We start from the raw sequence: 25,293 nt of genomic DNA, 5'->3' as shown, positions 1-25,293 counted from the left end.
TTCTGAGCTTTAGTTTCTTTTTTAAAAAATTGAGGTAAAATTCACATAACATAAAGTTAACCACTTTGAGTGAACAGTTCAGTAGCATTTAGTACATTCACAATGTTATACAATCACCGTTTCTACTTCCAAAATATTTTCACCACCCCAAAATAAAACTCTACCCATGAAGCAGTTACTCTCCATTCCACTCACTGTCTCCTCTGCTGGCTCCTACCCCTCAGCCCTGGCAACTACCAATCTGCTTTCTGTGTCTATGGAGTTACCTATTCTGGATATTTCATGTAAATGAAATCATACGATATGTAGGCTTTTGTGTCTAGATCGGTTTATTCAGCATATTTTCAATATGGTACTATGTGTAGCATATCACAGTACCTCTTTCCTTCCATGGCTACATTCCATTCCATTGTATGAATATACTGCTTTTGTTTATCCATTTGTTTGCTGATAAACACTTGGATTGTTTCCACCTTTTGGATATTGTGAATAATGTTGCAACGGACATAGGCATACAAGTATCTGTTTGAGTCTTCCTTCTCAATTCTTTTTTTTTTCTCCTCAATTCTTTGAGATATGTACCTAGGAGTAAAATTGTTAGGTTAATAGTAATAATTCTATGCCTAACTTTTTTTTTTTTTTAAGATTTTTGTTTATTTATTCAGAGAGACAGAGAGAGGGGGGCAGAGACACAGGCAGAGGGAGAAGCACGCCCCCTACAGGAAGCCCGACGTGGGACTCGATCCCAGGTCTCCAGGATCACACCCCAGGCTGCAGGCGGCGCTAAACCGCCGCGCCACCGGGGCTGCCCTATGCTTAACTTTTTTAAAAAAATATTTGAGAGAGAGTGAGAGAAAGAGCAGGGAGAGGGGGAGGGGCAGAAGGCAAGGAAGAAACAGACTCCCCGCTGAGCAGGGAGCCTGACCAGAAGCCCAGAGTTGGTACTCTGGGATCATGGCCTGAGCTAAAGGCAGATGCTGGACCAACTGAGCCATGTAGGCACCTCTATGCTTAACTTTTTGAGGAACTGCCAAACAGTTTTCCACAGTGATTGCACCATTTTACATTCCTATCAGCGACAATATGTATTTCAATTTCTCTACATCCTCACTAACACTTGTTATTTCCTGGGTTTTCTTTTCTTCTTCTTCTTCTTCTTCTTCTTCTTCTTCTTCTTCTTCTTCTTCTTCTTCTTCTTCTTCTTCTTCTTCTTTTTTTTTTTTTTTTTGCATTATTGTATAAAAGGCATCCTAATGGGTATGAAGTGGTATCTCATTGTGGTTTTTCTTTGCATTTCCCTAATGATCAGTGATTTTAAGCATCTTTTCACATACCTACTATTTGCATATCTTTTTTAGAGAAATAAATGTCTGCTTAAGTCCTTCACTCATTTTTGAATCTGGTTACTTGTCTTTTGTTATTGAATTGTAGGAGTTCTTTATATATTGTGGATATCAATCCTTTATCAGATATATGATTTGAAATCTTTCTTCCATCCCATGGTTTGCATTTTCCACTCTGTTGATAGTGTCTTTTGATGCATACTGGTATTTAATTTTCATGAAGTCAAATTTGACTATTCTTTTGTTGCCTGTGCCTTTGTTGTCATGTCCAAGAAATCATTGCCAAATTCAATGTCATAAAGCTATTGCCCAATGTTTTATTCTAAGAGTTTTATAGATTTAGGTTTTACATTTAGGTATTTGATCTATTTTGAGTTAATTTTTGTGTATGGTGTAAGGTCCAATTTCCTTCTTTTGCATGTGACTATCACCATTTGTTGAAAAGATTCTCCTCCCCCCCCCCCCCCCCACTTAATGGTCTTGGCATCCTTGTAGAAAATCATTTGACCATATTTGTGAGGGTTTATTTCTGGGTTCTCTGCTATTCCATTGGCCTATATGCCTGTCTTTATGCCAGTACCACACTCTTTTGATTACTGTAACTTTGTAGTAAGTTTTCAAATCAGATAATCTTCAGCTTTGTTCTTTTTACAAGATTGTTTTGTTTTGGCCCTTTGGGATCCCTTGAGACTCCACATGAATTTCAGGATGGATTTTTCTACTTCTGCAGAAAACAAAAACAAAACAAAAACATTGCAATTTGATAGGGATTGCATCAAATTTGTAGATTGCTTTGGGTAGCATTGACATTTTAACAATATTAAGTCTTCTAGTCCATGAACACAGAATGTCTATTTCTTTGTATCTTCTTTAATCTCTTATACCAATATTTTATAGTTTTCAGAGTATAAGTCTTTGGTCTTCAGTTTATTCCAAAGTATTTTATTTCTTTTGATACTAATGTAAGTGGAATTGTTTTCCTAATTTCTTTTTCAGATTATTCATTGTTCACATATAGAATTGCAGCTGATTTTCATATTTTGGTTTTGTATTCCACAACTTTGCTGAATATTTATTAGTCCATTTGTGGGGGTGGAGAATCTTTAGAGTTTTCTACATATAAAATCATGACATCTGTGAACAGATAATTTTACTTCTTTTCCAATGTGGATGCCTTTTATTTCCTTTTCTTGTCTAATTGCTCTGGTTAGGGCCACCAGTACTGTGTTGAATAGAAATGGTGAGAGTGGGGCAGCCTGGGTGGCTCAGCGGTTTAGCGCTGCCTTCAGCCCAGGGTGTGATCCTGGAGACCCGGGATCGAGTCCCATGTCGGGATTCCTGCATGGAGCCTGCTTCTCTCTCTCCCTCTGCCTGTGTCTCTGTCCCTCTCTCTCTCTCATGAATAAATAAAAATCCTTTGAAAAAAAAAAAAAAGAAGTGGTGAGAGTGGACAACCTTGTCTTGTTCCTGATCTTGGAGGGAAAAATTTAAGTTTTTCACTATTGACTATATGATATAAGCTGTGGACTTTTCTTATTAGGCCTTTATTATGTTGAGGTAAGTTCTTTCTATTTCTAGATGTTGAGTATTTATCTTTTTGTTTTTGTTTTAATCATTAAAAGGCCAATTTGGATGCTTTTCATTTTTCTCACCTAATTACTCTGACTAGAACTTCCAGTACAATGTTAAATAGCAGTGGTGAAACAGACATCCTGATCTTGTTCCTGGTCTGGAGAAAGCTTTCAGAGTTTTCAGTACTTCACCTTTGAGTATGGTATTAGCTGTGGATTTGTTATAAATGCCGTTTATCATGTTAATGAAGGTCCTTGCTTTCCTAGTTCTCTTTTTTTAAAAACTTATTTGTCTTTTTTAAAAAGATTTTATTTATTTATTCATGAGAGGTGCAGAGACATAGATAGAGGGAGAAGCAGGCTTCATGCAGGAAGCCTGATGTGGGACTCGGGATCACGCCCTGAGCCAAAGGCAGACGCTAAACCGCTGAGCCATCTAGGCATCCCACTTTCCTAGTTTTCTGAGTGTTTTTATCATGAAGGTGAACCCTGCCTCTGGGAGGATCCATGTGTAGTGAGGGTAGGCAAATCCTCATGACTCTTAAGTCAAGACTCCTTTGCATTTCCCACCCAGCCCACCAAACCTCTGGCTCTGAGGTGATCTAGGAGTGGCCACTAAAGAGCTGTCAGAAGTTATACATCCCAACCTATCAAGCCAAATCCCGAAGTCCAGCTAGGATGATTTATTTTTGTTTTTTTTAAAGAATTATTTATTTTAACAGATATACATGGTCAATTATAGTTCTAGTCAGAGCAATTAGGTGAGAAAAGTGAAAAAGCATCCAAATTGGCCTTTTCATGATTAAAAAGGAGGGGTAAAAGGAGAGGGAGAGAGAGAACTTCAAGCAGACTCCCTGCTGAGCGTGGATTCCCAACATGGGGCTCCATCCCATGACCCCGAGATCATGACCTGAGCCAAAATCGGGGGTTGGATACTCAACTGACTGAGCCATGCATCCTTTTATTTTTATTTTTTGAGGTTTCTATTTTTTTTAAAGATTTTATTTATTTATTAGAGACACACACACAGAGAGAGAGAGAGAGAGAGAGAGAGAGAGGCAGAGACACAGGCAGAGGGAGAAGCAGGCTCCATACTGGGAGCCCAACATGGGACTCGATCCTGGGACCTCAGGATCAGGCCCTGGGCTGAAGGCAGCACTAAACTGCTAAGGCACTGGGGCTGCCCTTGAGGTTTCTATTTTCATCTCTGGTGTTCATCACAACAAGTACACTCCTTAATCCCCATCCCTATTTCACCCACTTCCCCTCTGGTACCCATTGGTTGATTCTCTACAGTTAAGAGGTAAGATGACTTTTTTCTTATCTATTTCCCTGATTTTCCCCATGCTGTTCCCCAAGGCCTTATCCTTAAGGGTTCTTTTTGGAAAGTCTTCCATTTCATTACATCCCCACCCAGTGCAGGGGATCTCTTTGCACCCCTTTTACTTTCCCATAGCACATGATTTGGAGAAATGACCTCATTCTGTAGGGTATCAGGATTCAGGTAAGTTCCACCAGGTATGCCAGAAAGTCCAAGGGCTCTTTATTTCCTCCCCTTTCATCTCCAGTGCCTCATAGGCCTGCTTCAAGGATGGGCCCAACACATATTCATGCTTGGTAAGCATATTTATTGAGTTTTTCTGTACCTCTTCTAGGTCTTGGGGATCTTGATAGGATTGACAAAGTTCTTTGTTCCATGGACTTCACAATCTAATTAGGGGAGAGAGATGATAAGCCAATGAAGAAGAATATCAGATAGCATTAAATTCTCTGCAGATAGAGAAAATAGGGTGGTAAAATGGTGCCTGGGCAGCTACTTAGACTGGGTAGGTAGTCATGGAGGGCTTCTCTGAGGAAGCGGATAGAGTTGATGGAACTGAATGGAAATATTCTTTCTTAAAAGCAACTGTTTCCATGACAACTGTGTATGGACTTAACAGATATACATGGTCAATTATCAGGTACAGTAATCTGTGCTGCTTCCCTAGGACAGTTGATCAACAGCATCTTTCACACCCTTTCCAGGGCGAACCCTAAAAGTGATGTCTCAAAACCATGCAATCTGGGAGCAGACTTACAGGCCACTTCTCTCTAGGATAATCATCTGGGACTCTCACTACACACTGTGCTGCCCTGCTCTCTGGTCCCTCTGCCTAGAATTCTTCTTCCCTGAGCCTTTATGTGTGTCTTTCTAGCATTCTTGGCATTCAGGGTCTTACCTCATCAGGGTCTTATCCAATGTCTCCCCTGTCCTGACTGCCTCTCCCATACGGATCTCTGTTGTATGTTCTTTTCAGCAATCATTAGAATTTGATTTTGTAGTGTTTATCTTTCCTGTTTAGAAGAGCTACTTCAGAGCAGAGATATGTTTTCTCTTGTTCAGTGCTGTGCCCCTCAGGGCCTAGATCAGCATCTGAAATACAGTTTCGGGACAGGACAATAAATATCTGCTGAATGAACATCCACATGGAACAGGATTTTATTAGTTCACACTCTACAGAGAAGAGTCCTCCAAGCTCAATTCTTCATTCACTTTAGTGTGTGATTATGAGTGGACTCTGGCCCTAAGTGTTCTGTACTCAAACCCCAACCTCCTTTTTCTCAGGTTTAGTTTTTCTAACTTTGGAGGGATGCTAATTGTATATACTTCACAATGTCAATGTAAGGATTAAGTGAGTTAATACCTATAAAATGCTTATAGTTATGTTTGGCATGTCTTATTACTATTCTCTAGCATCCAGCAGTGCCTGGTACTCAATAAATAATTGCTGAACGTGGAATTTTATGGTATAGCAATTTTTGCCAGGCTTTCATTAGACTTTGGTGGATTTTTTTTTAAAAAGCCTCCTAGAAAGAAAAAAAAAAAAAGCCTCCTAGAGATTATAATCTAGTATGAAGGAAGTGGTGTGTAAGCAGATAGTTTAAAAAAACATTCCAAGAATAAGACGGCTGTTGAAGAAAGAAATACAATCATCTGCCATTTTGGAACCTGGTTCAGAGTGATCATGGCATCTGGGATCTTTGGCATCCAGAAGTGGGGATGGGATGGAAGTCTGGCTGGTGGAGGAAGGATTAAGCTGGCTCCTATGGAATGAGGAGCTGGTGAAACAGGGAAAAGGTAGGGGGTGTTTTTTCCAAGTGTGAGTTCACAGTGATGGAGGAGGCCTAGATCTAGCTTCTGATTGATTAGCAAATTGCTGGTGAATTCCCTAATTTTAGCAGGAAGATCCAGATTTTTAAACCTCTCTTGAACATAGGGCCATCAACAAGAAGGTATGCATTTAACTCACTCTAGGGACTCCTCCTAATAGAATCCATTTCCTATAGGTGAATTGGGGATACTATGATCCCTAGAGGTGATCATGAGGGCATAATATTATCCAAGTAGTCAAGGAAGCTCCTGGAAGGAAAGGAAATAGTGATGTCACAGAAGGACAATGGCATCTTGGGAAGAGGGAATAGAAGGGGAGCAAGTGCTGGCCCTTGTTGCTCCAATCTCAGTAACAAAGGAGGAAGATAAGTGTAAGTCTTTGATGGTTGTGTATTTGGTCTTTTAGAGGGGAGATAAACAATATGATTCCTTTTCCAAGCATCTGCCTAGCTTCACTGGCTTCTTTTTTCTCACTTTGGTTATCTTAAGGGTTCTTATCTAAACCTGCTTCAATTCTTGAGACCAAATCTGCTTTATGTGTCACACAAGGAGTCCAAACTAAGAGGCCAATTAGGAAAATTCAAGACCTGGAGCAAGGAGGCATCAGAGTTTTGATCTGACCTCAGGATGCTAAGAAAAGTGAATGAGCTTTTGAGGGATCCTTTGTCTTTTAAGAGCATAGGATGAAGTCCTTTTACTTGAGGGAGCAGAGAGCCTCCAGAGGCTTTGAGAGGGCTGCTTTCTAATCCACGAGCCTGCGTTTCCAGCTGGTTATCAAAATGCCTTTAGACAGAGCCCTTTCCCTATTCCCAGGGGATAATCTAAAAGGAAATGTATAAGTGTGTGACACAGTGACAAAATTTTATTCAGGTGCAAATGACTGATATCAGAGCCTTTCTGGAAAGTCCCTTCAGACAAGGGAGAAGGGTATCAAGGCAAAATGTCCTGAGTCTCAGTAGCCACAGGACTGAGAATGGGACATTTGAGAACATGGAAAAGCAATAATATTTTTTGGAGGACCTCTGCAGATCTAAATTCCCATCAATAGCTTGGAACACACACTTGGATTTTTATAACCTAATTTGTTCCAAAAATAACTATGTCTGATATCCAGAGGTGTGAAGGCCTAGAAGGAAAAGGAAGTGGGAAAGAGAAAAGATTTTTTTATCCTCTTGATTTTATAAAGAAAACAAAACAAACCTTCCAAAAAAAGATCCGTCTTTAGATTTTTTTTTTTAAATCATCTTGCCGATGTTCACTTCCTTGGAGGAGGAGGAGGAGGACCTGAGGCTGAGGAGGAGGAGGTGGTGGAGGAGGAGGAGGAGGAGGAGGAGGAGGAGGAGCAGGGAGGAGGAAAACCTGAGATTGTAGGGAGAGAGCTGACACAGTACACTATTCTCATTAACTAGAGCCCACAAGGCAGCAATTCCCAACTCAAGGGAGGAGAATCTGCATCCTTACCTGTTGTCCCCGTGTCAGTGATTAAAAAAGCCCTTTCTTTTCCCTGCTTTTCTTTTAGGGGGTTCTGAAGATAGCTTCAGTCAATAGGAAAAGAAAGGAGGTGTGTGTGAGTGTGTGTGTGTGTGTGTGTGAACCCAGAGTTACAGGGTGCGCATCAATTTCAAGGGTCCTTGAGGGCTGTGCACAACCTCTGTATGAGATGGTAGTAATAGCAGCAATCATCATTAGCAGCATCACCAATGATCGGGCCCCAATGTTGGGCCCCACATCTCCGTGCCAGGCACTTGCATCATCTCATTCAATCCTAACAAGCCTCCCCTAAGTGAAGAGCGAAGAGGAACCAGGTTCAGTCGAAGCACTTAGTAGCCAGGTAGCTGGCGGGGTGCAGACCCATTCTGTCGATCCCACCCCGGAACCGTTCCCAGGTGGATTCAGGCCTGGTATTTTCGTAGCGCTTTCACTCCTGAAACGGTCATCTGTGGCAGAGATGGCTCTATCCGGGAGGGAAGAATCACGGTTCACCCGGCGCTGGGGGAGAACGGCCTCCGGGCGGCTCTCAGCGGAACTTTACTGTCGGCGGCGCGTGTTCCCGTCCGGGCGGCCGGGCGCGCGGGCCGGGAGGGGGACGCTTTCTGGCGCGGACCGCGAGCGGAGCCTGCGAGCGCCGCCGCCGGAGAAGACCGACGCTCGGCCGGAGCCAGCCCGCGGCGCCCGGGCCTGGCCGGCCGCTTCCCGCCTCCGCCGCCACCCCCGCCTCCGCCGGGCGCCGACGCCGCCGAGGCCGGAGCCGCGGGACGCGCGGCCACTTGGCCCTGCCGGCCCTGCGCGGCCCAGAGCCGCGGCGCGGGAGGTGAGTGCCGGTGCCGGCCCCCGGCCCCCGGCTCGGGCCGCCGGGACCCGCAACAATGGGGACCGAGTGGGGACGCGGCCCGCCCGGCCCATGGCGCTGAGCGGCCTGGGGCAGCAAGCCGGTCCCCGCGGCCCGGGCCTTGGGGAGCTGGGTCCTCACTGGGAAACTCCAGTGGCCGGAGCCTGGTGGGGGGGAGGGGGGCGGTCTTGGCCTCGACCTGGGGCCTCGGTGGCTTCTATTTTGTATCGTGGTAGCCAGGAAAGGGAGTCACGGGGGCACGGAGACGAACTCCAGCGGCGTGCGCTCTTGACGCTGGATGCGGACGCCCTGGAGGCTGACCGTAGTGGGGTGGCTGGGGGTGGGGGGGTGGGGTGGGGGTGGGGGTGGTGGTGGTGCTTGCGTTTGGAATTCTAGGGGCCTCACTGTGCCTGGTCCCTAAGGCGCATCGGATGGGTCTTCTCCCTCCCCGCCGCCGCCGCCCGAGGTCTGTGAACTTGGCGGACTAGATGGAGTCTGGCTGGGGAGAAGAGGCACTGAGAGTTTAGCTTCTCTGCGGGCGGGGTGGGTGGGTGGGGGTGGGGGTGGGGGTGGGTGTCCAAGGATTAGTTCCTGGAAAGGCAGGAGCTCAGCCCCGCACGGGGGAGTTGATTCTCCGGGGCCCAGGTGCATCCTGGCGTTGAGAGATTCTCGGGCAGGGGGACCGAGTGTCACAAGAGTGCTACGGTGAGTAGCGTTGGCCACCTGGGCGGTAGGATGAGGCCGGAGTTGTGATTTCGAGAGTGTAGAGGAGTGTGTGGGTAGGCTGCCGAGTTTGGTAGGCTGCTTTATGTGGGCCATGGTGGTGGCAGCCTGGGGAGATGATCAAGAACTTCGCAGAGTGGGCTTCCCGATAGAGAATGACCTCTTCCTGCGGGGGAGTGGGTGACTCAGATCTGTTTGAATTCCAGTGCTTGCTAGTGGATGTGGCTGACTCTCTCAGTGGCAGGACACCAAGGTGGATGGGAATGGGAAGGGCTTCTCGGGGTTTGAAGGAGCTTGTTCCTGAGTAGAAGGTAGTGTGAAATCATTCCTTCTCACTCCCGAGTCAGAATGGTGGCTGTCATTGACAATATTTTAAGTAAAGAAATTTTTGTGTGTGTGTGTGTGTGTGTGTGTGTGTGTGTGTGGTTATTTGGATCCAAAGCTTTCTTCTGTTCAGTTTTTTTTTTTTTTTTCCTCCTGTTTTTGAATTGTGACTCATACTTTCTTTTCAGCACTGGGGCTATTGTTTGTAATGCTAGACAAACTTAGACACTGTGATATATGTAAATTATAGGGGTTTTCAGTCCAATTCTTATAAATCTAGATTAATTTAAGATCCCTTTTTCACTGACTTTTGTGTCATTGTTTAATGTGTGCAACTCTAGAGGGGGATGTGAAGACCCTAACTGTTTATGTTGTTAGAAGTTTTTTGTATCCCCAAATTCACGAAACTTCGTTTTCTCCTACTGCCATGAAGTCATTATGTTAAATCTGTTAAATCTTAGTGACTGCTATTTGAGCTCTCACAGGACGTTATCTTCACTAGAAGTGTTATCCGCCTTCAATGAGTTTGGTCTGTACACTGTGTCTCGTCTCTATTCTTCAAAGGCAGTGTGCAAACTCCAGCTCTGAGGCCTGCAGCTGTGCACCAGAGCTCTGTTTGTAGTATTCAGACAAAAGTTGGTGTGTTGTCTGTAGATGAGGTATCAAATCCTAGATGGAAAAAACAGTGTCAGAGTCATTGCACCTTCTGAGTTTATTTAGTGTTAAGAGGTACTGGAGTATACTATAAATTTTCAGGTGGAATGTGAGGTAATTCTATCTGTAGTTGTACTAATAGTTCTGGGATTGTTTTTTTCCCCTTAATCTTTAAAAAATCATTTATTTCCCTTCATTTCTTTTTTCCTTTAAAAATTTTCTGTTTTAAATCATTAATTTTTTCATAAACCAATATCTGTTGAATTGTGCAAGATACCGTGTAGGGCATCTGATATTTTTGACATTTTTTAAAAAAAATTTTATTTATGATAGTCACAGAGAGAGAGAGAGAGAGAGAGAGAGATTGGCAGAGACACAGGCAGAGGGAGAAGCAGGCTCCATGCACCGGGAGCCTGACGTGGGATTCGATCCCGGGTCTCCAGGATCGCGCCCTGGGCCAAAGGCAGGCGCCAAACCGCTGCGCCACCCAGGGATCCCATTTTTGACATTTTAATAGTAGCTCTTAGTTCAGAAGTGGCTATAGGCCTGTGAAGGAAGAAGTGATTCAAGTATATGAAGCTCTTAATTGGTAAAACTGTTGAATGAAGTTTTTATACAGTATTAATTTTGACTATTGACAGTTGGTTATATATTTCCATGAAAAAGGTTAGCTACATTAGTATGGGATTGTTTTTGCATGATTTCATTTAAATACACCCCTTAACTAAGTATTTCTGTAGACAAACCACAGGTAACATTTTGTTTCTGTGTGTCGGGATGAAAAGTGATTTATGAATACTGTATATGTGCTTGGGTTCCCCAGGAAGCCGTCACACTTTCCTTTCCACTGTGGTTTGGGAGCATGAAGGCGTTGCTTATCCCCTTTGTCTGGTTCACTGTATGTAGGCTGGGAATATCTGCTGATCACTTGGAGTGCTGTCCCCTAGAACAGGAGGAATAAGATTGAGGTAAGGCTCAGTCTCTTTGAAATTGCTTGCCCTTTGTTATTCATTGCGTAAAATATAATGTAAATTTTATTTGAAAAAAAATTTTTTTTGCCTTAATTGCTAATCTCCATTCTGATCTAGTAGAATGAAATTCTATCCTTTGCTGTCTTCTCTGTGTTTATATTTTGGCCAAAAATAAATGAAGAAATTTAAAAGCAAGGCATTCACATAACAAATTCTTTGAAATACCTTTTATTCTCTATCTAGAATATTCACTTGACCAAAGAAAATAAAAACTAGCTTACATATGTTGTTTTGATTTGACTACCTTTTAGTCAAATGGATCAACTTCAGGAACTCTTGGAAAGAAAGCTCAGAGTTTTTGCTTTTTTTAGTTAGGAAAGTTCTGAGATACCTAGTACAATAGGGAGGGCATATCTTTAGAGTCACCCCACCTCCACCTCTTGCTTGCTTTTTGACCTGGGTAAGCTGTTAGCCTCTCTGAGCCTTGTTTTTTATTTTATTTTTTTCATCTGTAAAATAGGGTTACTATAACCTTCTCTGCAGATTGTATTGAGGACTGGAGATGAGGGCCTAGTGTTTTGTGGGTGGTCAGTACTTGGTGTTAGTAGTAGTGTGTTGTTGTTAGTAGCTGTTAGTGTAGTTAGAAGTAGTAATGGTGGCACTATTCTCAGTAGTATTAATTAGGAATATAGCTGGGTGCCATGCGTGGATGAGGGGCTCAGTTTCTTGTTGAGGAAGGCAGCCTGCTGCCTATACCTGTTTGAACTCTGGACAGGTGAGAGAATTGTCGAGGTAGTCTTTATCTAGTACTGGTGGGCAGGAGATCATACTATAAAGTCCAAGGTCATTCCTGGCACTGGTAGGTTTTTTTCCTGGCAGTTTCTGTGGAGAAGCCAGGAGGTAACTGTTTGGTATGTCCTTGTTTTGAGAACTGTAAGCATTCCCATGCCAGGCAGCATGATGTTCTGTGTAGGCCATGGTCAGGATGTTTCTATAGTTTTCGTCTTATCAGAGACCTGGTTTTGTCTTTCTGCTAGGAAGACTCCAGATGCTGGAGGGATTTGTCATCTCTCTCTAATTTGGTCTATTTTGATAGAATATAGCACTCTGTTCAGAAATGTTTTTGACGAACAGAAGGTTCACAGCCTTTGTTACAGAATTGTTCAGTTTTATTTTTTTCCCCTGTGAGAGGAAAAAAGTCAAGAGAAAAATAAATATGAGCCTGATAGAACTGATTAGAAATAACTGGCCCCAAATCTCTTCTAGTCTTCCTCAGTCAAATTCCCCCTCCATTCTGGCTGGTCTTTAACTCCAGTTAAAAGTAAATAGGGCAGCCGCGGTGGCGCAGTGGTTTAACGCCGCCTGCAGCCCAGGGCGTGATCCTGGGCCCCTGGATCAAGTCCCACGTCAGGCTCTCTGTATGATGCCTGCTTCTCCCTCTGCCTGTGTCTCTGCCTCCCTCTTTCTCTCTGTCTCTGTGAATAAATAAAATCCTAAAAAAAAAAAAAAAAAAAAAAAAAAAGTAAATAGTATTCCTTTGACCTTAAAATATGATGAACATCTAGATCCTGGTATGTCTCTACTCCAACATCTCAGAAGGACCTTTATGACCTAGCCTCTTCTGTATCTTCCTTTCTAGTCCCTCCTCTGCCACAATTTCTCTGGCACTTGAGGCCCTAGTGATAGTAAACTCCTTAAGGGTCCTGGCATGCGTAGGATATTTCTCCTGCTAATTTTCCTCTCCATTCTAGTGATTTTCTGACTCCTAGGCTTGCATTTACCAGGAATTAAGGCACCACTATCTCTTAAAAGATTCTTTGATTCTTTCTAGATTAAGCTGAATGCTTCTTTGTGTGGCCTTTGCAATCTGCTTAAGCTTCTTTCATAATTAGACTGTACTCTTAACTTTTGGTATATTTGTGTGTTTTCCGTGGTAGGTTGTGCCCTACTTGAGAGCAGGACCTTGTCTTGTTTATCCTTATATCCTAATACTTAACCATCTCTGGCACAGAAAAGGTACTCAGTAAATGTTGGTTGAATGCAAAATGACTGAAGGAAGTCATTCCTTATGGAGCTGGTGGTGTGATGAGAATTCTGATTTTATGGCTGCATCTCATCCTAGCTGAAATAGTGCTTCTGCCTTTGTACTTCCATGTTGTTAAAAGCAGTATTTTGCTTGAAAATGTATTGCTTATTCCATATGTTTTTGGTTTCAGGCTGGGGGGCTATTCCTTGCTTTCTGTGGGTCTTAGAACAGTTTGCTTTGGAAGAAATAAAAGTTTTTCATTGGTATTATCTAGATGTTCATTTGGCCATTTACTGCTCTGAGGACTTTGTTCTCATGTGTGAAGAAGAGTGATTAGTCAGTTTGGGTCACAAGGTCTCCAGACACTAGTGGCCAGCCAGCCTGGGAGTGGGTAATGGATTTAACACCAGTATGTTGTGACTTTTTCTTTTGGAAGTTGAGCTCAATATCAGCATTTTCAGGGATAAAGGATTATTTGCCCAAACTTTATTCAGGAATTTGAGTTCAGTGACTATGAAATTATCTGTAACACTAGTTCTTTGCTCAGCTTAATACCGGACTAACACTGAAACTAATGAATTAATTCTTTGGTAGGAGGCTAAGTGTTCTGAGTTACTAACCTAGAAATTATGGAATTGTGCTGATTCATTAAGTCACCCTCTTGGTTCTTCTTGGTAAATTAACTTGGGAGTGTACTATCTAAATTACTTTGACTTAGTTTTCATGGTTGATCAGACCACATAGGAATCCCACTGAAGGGCTAGGTATGAGGAACCTTTTTAAAGCCTATTTAATGCAGTTGTTTCATGCAGGTAACGAACATAACAGACTGCAGAAAAGGAAAGCATGAAAAGTAACTGTAGTTAAAGATAAAAAAAATTGATATAAGGAAAACTGAAGCAAAGTTTAAGACGTGTTAACTATGGCAAGCAGTTAAGTTGAAGATATTTTGTGAAGAGTGTTGAGATTTTGAGAAGGAAATTGTTATATTATAGGTTAGAAGCAATAAAAACAAGGATCATTTCAGCCAGGATAGACACATTGGGAGTACCCGTGCCCACTTAATGGTCTTAAGATACCATCAGTGAAAGTTGTACATAGGCAGAAATGAAAATGTTTGCTTTATGATAATTATACCTTGCATATGAATGATATAGTTCATAAAATACTTTAATATACATTTCCTTTACTTTGCCCTCCCAACAACCCTATGAAGCAGGTAGTGCCATTTTACAGATGGGGAAGCAAAACAAAGAGACGAAGTGGCTTGCTTTCAAGTGCATAAAGCCAATAAGAAGAAAAGCTGGGACTTGATGCCAGATTTTCTGATTCTAAGTTTAGGACCCCATTTATGTCTTTATAGGATATCGTTTGGGCTTCACTCTGGGTTACAGTTATTCCTTATTTCAGGCTTCTGGCCAGTACAAGGTACACACAAAGAAGTTAGTGCCACACAGGGCGTAGACCACCTGTTCTGTTAACAACAGCCAGGAAACTTTGAAAGAGCTGGATGGGGGAGGAACCTAGAGGAAGCCCCACCTTCCTCACAGATCACTTAGTGCTCAAGAGAAAAACTAGAGCCAGGTGGAGATTTTTTTTTTTTTTTTTTTTTTTATTTATTCATGAGAGAGAGAGAGAGAGAGAGAGAGGCAGGGACACAGGCAGAGGGAGAAGCAGGCTCCATGCAGGGAGTCTGATGTGGGACTCAATCCCAGGTCTCCAGGATCAGGCCTTGGGCTAAAGGCGACGCTAGACTGCTGAGCCACCTGGGCTGCCCAGGTCGAGATGTTTTTGCAATAGTTGACGCTAGTAGTGATCTTCCTCCTAATGTGATGATGTATAGCAATTGGATCAAAATAAAGTTTGGGAAAAAATTCTTTTTTTTTTTTTTTTAAGATTTTATTTATTTATTCATGAGACACGCAGAGAGAGAGAGAGAGGAGGCAGAGACACAGGCAAAAGGAGAGAACCAGGCTCCATGCAGAGAGCCCAACATGGGACTCGATCCTAGGCTGAAGGCGGTGCTAAACCACTGAGTCACCCGGGCTGCCCTCTTTTTTTTTTTTTTTTTTAAGATTTCATTTATTTATTCATGAGAGACATGGAGAGGCAGAGACATAGGCAGATGGAGAAGCAGGCTCTCTGCGGGGAACCTGATGCGGGATTTGATCCCAGGGCTTCTTTTGCTAACCAATCCTAGGCTGCTAAGTGTTTTGGAGGAGTCAAGAAAATGGGATGTCTTGATTGACAGCAGTTCCCACTTCCCCCCTGAGTTGAGCTCTGTCTGTCCCTCATGGTACTCCTTTGCCTTCTCAGGGCATTTCCCATAGCAACTGCTTGTATGTTTCCCAAGGCTCGTTTTTTCTTTTTAAAATTTTTAAGTATTCTCTATACCTAACTTGGGTTCAAACCCACAACCCTGAGATCAAGAGTTGCAGCTTCACCAGCTGAGCTGGCCAGGTACCTCAAGGCTCATTTTTACCGTAGGCCGTAGATCTACCTACTCTCCATCTTCCTCTTTCTTGACTGTGACCTCACTTTAAGGCTCCTGCTCCCTATTTTTTCAACCCTAACCTTTCTATCATGACACTTTCATCGCTCAGTCTTTTGCTTTTGGAAAATCCTTGGCTTTTTAACCCCCCTCCCCCCCGATTATACTAGTCGTATTTGAGTACAGCAAAATTAGGCCTTTTTAAATAAGGAAAGAAACCCATAATCCTGTGTCTCAGTATAAAATACCATTAAAAATTGCTCTGTTTTGACTGGGGTCATGATCTTGGGGTGGTTGAGATAGAACTCTGCATGGGGCACAGAGTGTGCTTAAGACTCTCCCTTTCCCTCTGCCCGTCCTCTGTGTGGGTCTGTGTGCTCATTCTCTTTCTTAAATAAATAAATAAATCTTAAAAAAATTTTTTTGACCTATATCCACATTTTTTCCCACTGTCTATGCTAATGTGTGTAAGGGTATATGTATATGTGTGTGAGAGGAAGAGAGGTAAAGTAATTCCTTTTTACAGAAAAGGGATTACAATGTATCTACTCTTCTGTGACTTTTTTCCATTTAATGCTTTTATCTTGGGCATTTTCCCATGTTTAATACACCTATCTATCATATATTTAATAGTTACATATTATATTATATATTTGTCTCAATTTTTCTAGTCCCCTGGTGATAGACATTTGTTTCTGTCTTTGTAGCTACAAGGATCCTTGTGTATATGTATCTTTGTATTCTTTGTATACATTGTATACATATTTCTATACTTTGTATAGTTCTTTGTACTGTCTTACAAGTGGAATTTCTGTGCCAAACATATGCATGTTGGGGTGCCTGGGTGGCTCAGTCAATTGAGCTTCTGCCTTTGGCTCCAGTCTTGATCCCATTACATCAGCTCCCTGCTGAGTGAGGAGTCTGCTTCTCCCTCTCCCTCTACTCCTCACCCCTGTTTGTGTGTGCTGACTCTCTCTCAAATAAATAAGACCTTAAAAAAAAAGGATATGCATGTTTCAAATTTTTCTAGATAATACCAAATAACTGAAAAGATTGTATTTATCGTTCTCCTTTATCACGGAACATTATCAATATTTTTAATCTCTGCCAATTTGAAGCCTAATTTTGAACTAATTTTTTTTTGAAGCCTGGGTAACATTTTCTTATTGAGGAGGATGAGCGTCTTTCCATGTGTTTGTATATATTAATTGATTGATTAATTAGTTGATTAATCAGTGTCTCCTTTCCAGCATCTTCCTATCCTCCTCTCCCCTTTTGTTTTTTACGTACATGTAAGGTAGAACCATAGTAACTTTACTTAGTTCTGGGCCTCTCATGTTACCCTAGTCTTCTCTTTCTTTCTTTCTTTTTTTTATTTTTATTTTTATTATTTATGATAGTCACAGAGAGAGAGAGAGAGAGAGAGAGGCAGAGACACAGGCAGAGGGAGAAGAAGCAGGCTCCATGCACCGGGAGCCCGACGTGGGATTCGATCCCGGGTCTCCAGGATCGCGCCCTGGGCCAAAGGCAGGCGCCAAATCGCTTCGCCACCCAGGGATCCCTAGTCTTCTCTTTCTTATCCCTGTTTCGTTTTGTTTTTTCTCTTCTCTTCTCTTCTCTTCTCTTCTCTTCTCTTCTCTTCTCTTCTCTTCTCTTCTTTCTTTCTTTCTTTCTTTCTTTCTTTCTTTCTTTCTTTCTTTCTTTCTTTCTTTCTTTCTTTCTTTCTTCTTTCTTCTAACATTTTATTTGACAGAGGGAGAGAGAACATGAGCACAAGCAGGGGGGAGGAAGAGGAGGAGGGAGAGGCAGGCTCCAGGGAGCCCAATTCCGGGCTTGATCCCAGGGCCCTGGGATCATGACCTGAGGTGAAGGCAGATGTGTAACTGACTGAGCCACCCAGGCGCCCCTTATCCCTGTTTCTTATCTAAAGTGCAATTTTACTGCCATTTCCTTACCACCTGTTTTATCTATGTCTCTTAATGCTTTGTAGTCTGGCTTCTGGTCTTGCATTTCTTCTGAACACTATCTGAGGTGAATTCCGTACTGCTGGGACAGTGATTTTTTTTCTTGATGTTTGTTTCTTCTTTTGACCAACTCACTTTCCGCCATCTTTGCAGGGAGGGAAGCCATGCAGGAGTGGAGTTTTTATTATGGAAAATTTCAAACATATACAACAACAACAGGGAATATAGTATATGAATACCATGTACCCGTTACCCAATTTCAACAATTATCAACATTTCCCCAATTTTTTCTCTCAATTGTCCTCCCCACTTTTTTGTTCTTTTTGACATATTTCAAAGCGAAATCTCAGACGTTGTCACTATGCCTTACTAATAAGAACATTCTATTTTTTAAACATTACCTTGCCATTTTCTACCCTAATAAAAATTAACACTATTTCCTGACTTGTGAGGACTTGATTTTTTATTTTATTGTTTTTTAAAAGATTTATTTATTTGAGAGAGAATGAGAGAGAGAAAGCACAAGTGGGAGAAGGGGCAGAGGGAGAGGGAGAAGCAGACTACCTGCTGAACAGGGAACCCAATGTGGGGCATAATCCCAGGTAAGATGATGACCTGAACTGAAGACAGACACTTACCTGCCTGAGCCACCCAGGCACTGCTGGACTTGATTTTTAATCCTGGCTCTGATACTTGCTGTTTAATTTGGGTAATTTATAAGCATGTTTTTTTCCTCTTGAATGGTAGTGAGGATAATCATGATAATTCTATCTCATAGGATTATTGTGAGATTATCATATATACTCCTACATAAAGTATTTAGCACAGTGCTTCACCTATGTGAGGCACAAACATTTTTTTGTCTCACTCTTGTCTTTATCCATTCATTCATTCAGCAGATATTTTTTGAACATGTATGTTTTAGTTGAAGAGGAAACACTGACCTTGACTTCTAGGGTTCTACATTGTCTTGATTCTCTGCCTGTCTCTCAGATGTGCTTTTGTAGAAGCCCTTCCTTTTATCCCCCTGGATATGGATGTAACCCAGATTTGTTGTTTTTCTCTTCCATTCCTGGCCCTCAGAGACCTTGCTTTTTCACTCCCACCACTTCAGTGTGTCCAGGTGACTCAATTCTATAACCTATATTTCATCTTGACTTTTGGACATTTCTGTCTGGCCAGTGGGATGAGTGTAAAGTGCACTGAATTGAGTCTGCAAACTAGGGTTGCAACTCCATCTTGGCCACTAATGTCATGGCTTAGGCAGTTAGTCATCTCTCTTGGTCTTGATGTCCTTAGGCAGAAGGACGGAAGGGCTGGATTAGAGTCTGAAGTCTTCTGTAGCTTTAAAGGCCTATCAGCTGTGAAAAGGTAGTTTTAGAAATGTCCTCAGCATAGATGGAACCAGAGCCACCATTCTGCTCCCCAAACAAGTTTCTGATTTTCCCCACAGGGCCTCTTCTGGGAAATCCAGGCTTTACCCTGTGACTCTTTGCTCTCATTTGTCATCAGCATAGGGCTAGTTACCTCATGGATAGATCTTCAGGTAATCTTGATTCCTGGCTCTTCCTGGAACACATCTTTGGGCCTTTTCAGCTTTGTATCTGTATTCACATTGTATCCTTTGGTGGTATTCATGTTGTTTCCTCAAACCTGTATTTGGGCCATTGAAATTATGACCATCTTTGTAGGCTTAGTTCAGGTGACACTTCATCCACATTGTGGAATTGAGTCCTCCCTCTTCCGACTCTTCATGACTGGTGTTATTTCAGTGACATTTCACAGTATGCCTGGTTTCATATATTTGCATAAGTTTTTTTGTTTTTTTACCTTCTAGTTTGTAATCCCCTTTAGTACAGGTACATTATGTATAGTTTTGCATCATACAGTGTCTAATACAATTTGTTGTGCTTATAGTTTTGCAATAAATAGTGGTGGAATAAGTGCCTGAACTAAAGTGGACTTTGCCGGCAGCCCAGGTGACTGAGCGGTTTAGCACCGCCTTCAGCCCAGGGCGTGGTCTTGGAGTCCCGGAATTGAGTCTCATGTCAAGCTCCCTGCATGGGGCCTGCTTCTCCCTCTGCCAGTGTCTCTGCCTTTCTCTCTCTCTCTCTCTGTGTCTCTCATGAATAAATAAATAAAAACTTTAAAAAAAAATAAAGTGGACTTTGCTTCAAGGTAAGAACATTTACAGAAATGTTTTTAAACCTGAGTGTTCAAAAGATGTGATAATTACATAGTCAAGAATAAAGAAGGCCTGGATTGTGAAATGGTACAGATGGGTACTAATTCCTTGATTCCAAAATTCAAAGAATCCTCTCCTTTCCTGTCCTGTCTCAGAGTTGTGAGATTTTTCTAACTCTTGAATAATATGACTTAGCTTCTCTGAAGAATCTTTGTTAACACTGTGTCATTATGGGATAACTAAAGGTAATCACATTTATTGAAATTTAACTGGGGTGTCTGGGTGGCTCAGCGGTTGGGTGTCTGCCTTCGGCTCAGGGCGTGATCCTGGAATCCTGGGATCAAGTCCCACATTGAGCTCCCTGCATGGACCCTGCTTCTCCCTCTGCCTATGTCTCTGTCTCTGTCTCTCTCTCTGTGTTTTTCATGAATAAATAAATAAAATCTTAAAAAAAAAAAAAGAAATTTAACTTACCGTGTGCTAGGCAATGTGTTAATTATTTTTTCATTTAATTAAAAAAAATCTTATATGAAGTATACACTTCATTATTCTCATTTTATAAATTAAATGTGGGCTTAGCAAAATTAGGGAACTTCTTTAATGTTCTTTAGATAGGAAGTGGCAGTGCTAGGACTCTGACCCAGACCATCTTATCTCAGAGCCCATATTCTTTTTTTATTTTTTATTTATTTATTTTTTCAGAGCCCATATTCTTAATTGATTTACTGCTTTCCTATTCAGAACACATTTACTGCCAGTTAACTCTTTGATGTTTATTTTCACTCATTCCTTATTGAATACCTTGTGTGAATTTATTTTTTCCTTCCCAAACCAAGTACCCTTCTGTTCTTCCTGATTTTGGTGAAGGTATGCCATTGTTCTTGGAATCATCTAGATTTTAAGCCCCAGAGTCCTATCTATCTATCTATCTATCTATCTATCTATCTATCTATCTATCCTATCTATCCTATCTATCTTAAAGATTTTATTTCTTTACTTGAGGCACAAGTATTATTACTTATTATTACAAGCATTATTAAGATTTTATTTTATTTATGATTTTATTTTTCTTTAAAGATTTTATTTTCTTTCTTTATTTATTTCTCCATGCAGGGAGCCCAATGCGGGACTCAATCCCAGGATCACGCCCTGGGCCGAAGGCAGGTGCCAAACCGCTGAGCCACCCAGGGATCCCACCCAGAGTCCTATTTAATTCCTCTTATTCCTTCCTGGGCAGAAAATTCTGTTGAGTTTTCCTTGATAATGCCTTACCCTTTCTTAATTTTTTTCTGGTTTCTTTGCATTTCCCTTAACTCAAGCCCTTTAAGTCTAGTCCAGGGTTGTGACAGCTGATTTTCCTTCCTCCATTCTTCAGTCTTTGCAGTTCTTCACAAAAGGATTGTCTTCCCCCATCTACCTCCAGTTAAAAGTCCTGTGGTTCCTGTAGCTGTGATTTCTAAAAACCAGTTTTCAAATAGTGTCATAATTATCTGTGGGGCTTCTTTAATGCATATAAAGTCTTTAGAATAACAGTATGACTTTGATGCTATTATTTGCAGTTTAGAGATGAGAAAACAGAGGCTTCATGAGACCGAGGCACTTATACTAGATCACTATTGGTACGAACTCGGGAACTATGTATTTTAATAAGGTCTTCAGATTCTGATGCCCTGAAAAGCACCAGGTTTTGGAAACACCAGGCAGCCTTCAATTCCTTTTAGAATTCCTTCTAAAATGTCTTTGTGGTTCCATGATCCCTCCATATGTGAAATTTCTGTAGTTTTTGACTCTTGATTATGCCCATCTTGCTGATGTCTTTCCTGAATAGCATACTCCCCTGGCTGGTTCTTCCTCTGCCTCTACGACTTTCTCTGCAGGCTTTCTTCTCCACTCCCTCATGGTTTGACCTTCCTTTACTCTCCTTCCCCCTTTACACATACTCCCTGAGTCTCTTACATATTTGGGACTTCAGCTACCAGAGTATGGCAGGGACACTCAAATCTGTATCTCTGACCCCATTTCATTTTCCAGCTGTTTCTGGCATTTTATTATTTAACAACAGTATTACCTACACCATTGTTCAAGCTGGAAACCTGGGCCATTGATAAGAATTTAGAGTTAGAAGTCTGAGTTGAACTACCACTATATAGCTGGGTATAATTGGGATAGGTCACTTAACCTCTCTAATAAACTTTAGGTTTCTTCTTTGTGAATGGGGATAACATTACTTTCCTCATGGTATTATTTTGAAGATATAATGAGAGAATGTCAATAAAATAACAATCTCATTAATATTTATGGAGCCCAGGATGCCTGGGTGGCTCAGTGGTTGAGTGTCTGCCTTCGGCTCAGGGCATGATCGGGAGTCCTGGGATTGAGTCCCACATCGGGCTCCTGCATGGATCCTGCTTCTCCCTCTGCCTGTGTCTCTGCCTCTCTCTCTCTAGGTCTCTCATGAATAAATAAATAAATAAATCTTAAAAAAATTTTATGGAGCCGTCCCTATGTACCAAGGACTGTGATGGATGCTGGGGAGATATTGGTGAGCAAGGCTGCCCTAATGGAGCTCCAGTTGGCTCCTGAAGCCTTACAGGTTTTGTGTCCTCAGTCTTTAATGTTTCCACTTTTCTCCTTTCTCACTGTCCCTGCTGTGGTTCATGGTGTCACCACCTTTTGCCCGGTGTTATGGCAGCTTCCTACTTAATCTTGCTTCCATGCAGTCACCAGAGTGTTATTTGTGTTTTTATTTTTTACTTATTTATTTTTTGAGGGAAAGAGAGAGAGAAAGCTAGAGCCCGCTCATGTATGCAAGTAGGGGATAGGGGGAGAAGGACAGAGGAGAATTTTTTTTTTTTAAGATTTATTTATTTTTTTATTCATGAGAGACACAGAGAGAGAGGCAGAGACATAGGCAGAAGGGTAAGCAGGCTTCTCGCAGGGAGCCCGATGTGGGACTCGATCCTGAATCCTGGGATCACACCATGAGCTGAAGGCAGATGCTCAACCACTGAGCCACCCAGGTGTTCTGGACAGAGGAGAATCTTAAGCAGGCTTCACACCCAGCACGGAGCCCGATGAGTCTCGATCTCACAACCCTGAGATCATGACCTGAGCTGAAAGAAAGCAAGACTGATGCTTAACTGAGCCATCCAGGTGCCCCTGTTTCCTTCCTTCCTTCTGAAATATAATTCATATATCATAAATGTCATTATTTTTAAGTCAATTCAGTGGCTCTTAGTACATTTGCAAGATTATACAACCATTACCACCATCTAATTCCAGGGCATTTCATTACTACAAAAAGAAACCCATAGGTATTAAGTCATCACTCCCTATTCTCCCTTCCCCCTATCTCCTGGTAACTGCTAATCTACTTTCTATTTCTATGGATTTGCCTATTCTCATTTCACATAAATGGAATCAGTCAGTATGTGGCCTTCTGTGACTGGGTTGTTTCACTTAGTGTGATGTTTTCAAGGTTCATCAGCATGTGTGTCAGTACTTCATTCCCTTTTATTGCTAAATAATATTCCATTCTGTGGATATACTACGTTTTGTTAATCCATTCATCAGTTAAACCTTTTTTTTTTAATTTTTTTAATTTATTTATGATAGTCCCACAGAGAGAGAGAGAGACAGAGAGAGAGAGAGAGAGAGAGAGGCAGAGACACAGGCAGAGGGAGAAGCAGGCTCCATGCACCGGGAACCCGACGTGGGATTCAATCCCGGGTCTCCAGGATCGCGCCCTGGGCCAAAGGCAGGCACCAAACTGCTGCGCCACCCAGGGATCCCAACCTTTTTTTTTTTTTTTTTTTAAGAAATACTGTTTTTATTTTTTAAAGATTTTTATTTTATTTATTTATTCATGAGAGACACACACGCAGATAGAGAGAGAGAGAGAGAGAGAGAGGCAGAGACACAGGCAGAGGGAGAAGCAGGCTCCATGCAGTAGCCTGACATGACACTCGATCCCGGGTCTCCAGGATCACGCCCTGGGCTGCAGGCGGTGCTAAACGCTGTGCCACCAGGGCTGCCCTCATCAGTTGAACCTTAGTCATATGTTGTACTTACCAAATTGCTTACAGTGTATGCTTACATATCTGTGTCAGTTGATGGGATGATCCCTAAAGGGCTCCCATTTATCACTCTTTGACCAGGATTCTGCATATCTTTAGTGCCTACAAGTACTGGTCAGTAGATGTTTAATCATTATTCAGTGATGAATTGTTCTATCTCCCTTTTTTTTTTTTAATATTTTATTTATTTATTCATGAGAGACAGAGAAAGAGAAAGAGAGAAGCAGAGACACAGGCAGAGGGAGAAGCAGGCTCCATGCAGGGAACCTGATGTGGGACTCGATCCCTGGTCTCCAGGATCACACCCTGGGCCAATGGCGGCGCTAAACCACTGAGCCACCCAGGCTGCCCCTCTATCTCCTTTCCTAGAAAACCTGACACTTTTCTGCCTTTTCAGCATCCCTCAGATCCAAGCTCTGATTCCTGTGTGGATAATGTCTTCTCCTTCCCTCCTCACTTGTCTAATTCTGCTGTGCTTCAGGGTTGTGTCAAGGTCAGCCTTCTCTAGAAAGCCTTCCAAGAGTATTCAAACCTGTAGCCTCTGTAGAAGATGCTGTTGCTTCCTAGTCTGAACTCTGGTGCATTTGGGGTTTCTATCATTCATTAGGCACTTAATAAATATAATCTTAACTCTGTCCTTAACTGGATTGACAGTAGGTCCACCAACACTGATTCCTTTTTTGTACTCCCAATAAAAAGGTACTCTAATTATGTAATGGAATTATATCTAACCTTAAATTGAACTATTCCTTGCAAAAGGAAAAAAAAAAAGAGCAAGAAATAATGACTTAAACAGTGAGGTAATTTCTACTCACCACTTTACTCAGTGAATGAATACCCACAGGCAGTGTTGTTATAATTAATATGGTTGACAAAATCTATACATTTAAAGAATTCTTGACCATTGGTAGGAGAGAAATTATTTAGGTGGTGTGATGATGAGTTGATAATATTCTACCAAAAAAAGGAGAAGTAGAATGATAATGGGGAGTCATAGAGAATTGTTGACTTAAAAAGATTTGTTGGAAATGATAAGGAAGATGATAAATAGGGAAAGTCTGCAAGCTGGAATCTTCATAAAATTTTTGGACTGGTTCAAGCAACAAAACACATTAATTTCTGAATACTATAACCATTTTGGAATTATTTTCAGTGTATATATCTCTACAGGAATACATACATGGAACTATATACTATATTTATGTGGACAATTGAAAAATTGAAAAGGCTTTTTTTTTTTTTTTTTTTTTTTTAGATTTTATTTATTTATTCATGAGAGACATACAGAGAGGCAGAGACATAGGCAGAGTGAGAAGCAGGCTCCGTGCAGGAAGCCCGATGTGGGACTCGGTCCTGGGACTCCGGGATCACACCCTGAATCAAAGGCAGACACTCAACCGCTGAGCCACCCAGGCGTCCTGAAAAGGCTTTTCAAAGGTGACTTTATTGATGATTTTTTTTCACATGCTGCTTTAGGCCTTCATG

General features: G+C 41.8%; 1 protein-coding gene and 1 long non-coding RNA gene across 8 annotated transcripts in view; one reads left to right on the top strand and one right to left on the bottom strand.

The window, feature by feature from the left end:
• Positions 1-445: 445 nt before the first annotated feature.
• Positions 446-8,142, bottom strand: LOC102157354. The gene is made up of 4 exons (XR_005374910.1): positions 7,527-8,142; positions 5,134-5,327; positions 4,561-4,624; positions 446-582 (listed from the first exon to the last, which is right to left on the bottom strand). It is a non-coding gene; the product is annotated as an uncharacterized LOC102157354 (long non-coding RNA).
• Positions 6,354-25,293, top strand: part of RAD54L2 (RAD54 like 2) — a 122,448-nt gene continuing 103,508 nt past the window's right edge. The window contains exons 1-2 of one of the 7 annotated variants that reach the window (XM_038566304.1): positions 6,373-6,436; positions 10,919-11,063. The gene's annotated coding sequence lies outside the window, so the exon portion shown is untranslated. Of the gene's footprint in view, positions 6,437-8,298; positions 8,377-8,805; positions 8,861-9,083; positions 9,100-10,918; positions 11,064-25,211; positions 25,246-25,293 lie in introns of those variants that run through there. The other 6 variants (XM_038566306.1, XM_038566305.1, XM_038566307.1 and 3 more) reach the window with 6 other exon arrangements.

Source organism: Canis lupus, chromosome 20, assembly GCF_011100685.1.
Source record: "Canis lupus familiaris isolate Mischka breed German Shepherd chromosome 20, alternate assembly UU_Cfam_GSD_1.0, whole genome shotgun sequence".
Taxonomy (NCBI): Eukaryota; Metazoa; Chordata; class Mammalia; order Carnivora; family Canidae; genus Canis; species Canis lupus.
This window is presented reverse-complemented; position numbering and strand designations above follow the sequence as displayed.